This window comes from Alexandromys fortis, unplaced genomic scaffold (genome assembly GCF_014885135.2).
Source record: "Alexandromys fortis isolate MF-2015 unplaced genomic scaffold, M_Fortis_MF-2015_v1.1 scaffold_306, whole genome shotgun sequence".
Classification (NCBI taxonomy): domain Eukaryota; kingdom Metazoa; phylum Chordata; class Mammalia; order Rodentia; family Cricetidae; genus Alexandromys; species Alexandromys fortis.
Window position 1 is genome coordinate 709548 of NW_026068196.1, and position 2317 is coordinate 711864.

The 2317-nt window shown below is 43.0% G+C and overlaps 1 protein-coding gene and 2 long non-coding RNA genes across 10 annotated transcripts in view; 1 reads left to right on the forward strand and 2 right to left on the reverse strand.

Moving 5' to 3' along the window:
• LOC126493002 (uncharacterized) overlaps positions 1-2317 on the forward strand; it is a 236485-nt gene that overhangs the window by 228517 nt on the left and 5651 nt on the right. The gene's annotated exons all lie outside the window — the stretch shown is intronic.
• The window catches only part of LOC126492995 (cytochrome P450 3A6-like), a 223526-nt gene that overhangs the window by 127002 nt on the left and 94207 nt on the right, over positions 1-2317 (reverse strand). The gene's annotated exons all lie outside the window — the stretch shown is intronic.
• The window catches only part of LOC126493003 (uncharacterized), a 6512-nt gene continuing 4235 nt past the window's right edge, over positions 41-2317 (reverse strand). The window contains exons 2-3 of the long non-coding RNA XR_007589735.1: positions 834-2313; positions 41-731 (exon numbers count right to left, since the gene is read on the reverse strand). This is a non-coding gene — a long non-coding RNA (uncharacterized lncRNA). The remainder of the gene's footprint in view (positions 732-833; positions 2314-2317) is intronic.

Below are 2317 nucleotides of genomic sequence, written 5' to 3' on the forward strand. Positions count from 1 at the left end.
TTTCGGTTTCTCAGGAAATTCGGGATCAACCTACCCCTGGACCCAGCAATACCACTCTTGGGAATATACCCAAGAGATGCCCTATCATATTACAAAAGCATTTGTTCAACTATATTCATGGCAGCATTATTTGTAATATCCAGAACCTGGAAACAACCTAGATGTCCTTCAATGGAAGAATGGATGAAAAAAGTGTGACATATATACATTAGAGTACTACTCAGCGGTAAAAAACAATGACATCTTGAATTTTGCATGCAAATGGATGGAAATAGAAAACACTATCCTGAGCGAAGCAACCCAGACCCAAAAAGATGAACATGGGATGTACTCACTCATAATTGCTTTCTAGCCATAAATAAAGGACATTGAGTCTATAATCTGATATCCTAAAGAAGCTAAATTAGAAGGTGAATGCAAAGAAAAACATATACTTATCTTCCTGGCTATGGGAAGTAGACAAGATTGCCGGGCAAAAAATTGGGATCTTGGGGGTGGGGTGGGATGGCGGTAAGGGAAAATGGGGAGAGAAAAGTGAGAAGGGGAGGATGGGGGAAACTTGGGAAATGGGATGTTTGGGATAAAGGAAGGATGGATATGGGAGCTGGGAAGCATATATCTTAATTAAGAGAGCCATCTTAGGGTTCGCAAGAGACTTGAACCTAGAGGGGCTCCCAGGTGCCCAGGGCAATGTCCTCAGTTAGTTCCTTAGGCAGCTGAGGATAGGGAACCTGAAATGGCCCTATCCTATATCCATACTGATGAATATCTTGCATATCACCATAGAACCTTCATCTANCAGTTAGTTCCTTAGGCAGCTGAGGATAGGGAACCTGAAATGGCCCTATCCTATATCCATACTGATGAATATCTTGCATATCACCATAGAACCTTCATCTAGCGATGGATGGAGATAGAGACAGAGACCCACACTGGAGCATCGGACTAAGCTCCCAAGGTCCCAATGAGGAGCAGAAGGAGGGAGAACATGAGCAAGGAAGTTAGGACCGTGAGGGGTGCACCTACCCACTGAGACAATGGGGCTGATCTATTGGCAGCTCACCAAGGCCAGTTGGACTGGGACTGAAAAAGCATGGGATAAAACCGGACTCTCTGAAAATGGCAGACAATGAGAGCTGATGAGAGGCCAAGGATAATGGCATTGGGTTTTGATCCTACTGCATGAACTGGGTTTGTGGGAGCCTGCCAGTTTGGATGCTCACCTTCTTAGACCTAGATGGAGGGGGGAGGACCTTGGACTTTCCACAGGGCAGGGAACCCTGACTGCTCTTCAGACTGGAGAGGGAGGGGGAGAGGAGTGGGAGTGAGTGGGAGGAGGGGGAGAGGAATGGGAGTCTGGGAGGAGGCGGAAAATTTTTTTTCAATAAAAAATAAAAAAAAAAATTATGTCACTTGAAAAGAAAAACAGGGTCAATGTGGCAGTTTTTTCTCAGGAACTGACCTTTTACCTGGACTGGACTGTCATTCCTAAGGCAGTTGACAGAAGATAATTTGAGCTATCTTCTGTTTTCCTGGCAAACATTGTCTTTGCACTCCTTGGCCATTTCTCCCATGCAAATAGTATGTAAGAAGCTATGTTTCTTATTAAAATTGCTTGGTATAATCAGCTCAAACAAGACCTCTCAATTTCAGCTGTCCACCTTTTTATTTTTCATCTCCAGTTCTTCCCCTGAACACATCATCTTTGGGACTGTTATTTCTGTAGGTTAGGGTCAAACCCTAGGTTTGTTACCCACTCTTCTGTAAATAAGATACCATGTCACACAAAGCACTAAGTAAGGATATTAGGGAATCTATGGTCATCTGAATAGCAAGTTTGCAACCAGTCTTCTCTACAGGAGATGCTACTTAATACAAAAACAAATGTGAAACAAAAGCATGAATGGTACAAAACCCCAGAAGTGCATTTCAAAAAAAAATCTACATCTTCTAAAATAATGGGATAGTTACTACATTTTGAAACAAGGGGGGGGGGGAAGTATGGAATTCTTAGTAAAGTTAGTAATGGACCATCAGCTTTGAAGAATTATGATCTGATAAGTAAACCTTGAGTATTTTGAAAAACTAATCTTTCAAGAGTGTTGAAATAGGAGTGGCAGGGCTGCGTCCCCGGCACCCGGCCGCCCTCATGGCTAGCTTATGCCCGAAATAATTACACGGAAACTGTATTCTTTCAAACACTGCCTGGCCCACAAGTTCCAGTTTCTTATTGGCTAGCTCTTACATATTGTTCTAACCCATTTCTAATATTCTATGTAGCCCACAAGCTGGCTTACCAGGGAGGATCTTAACCTGC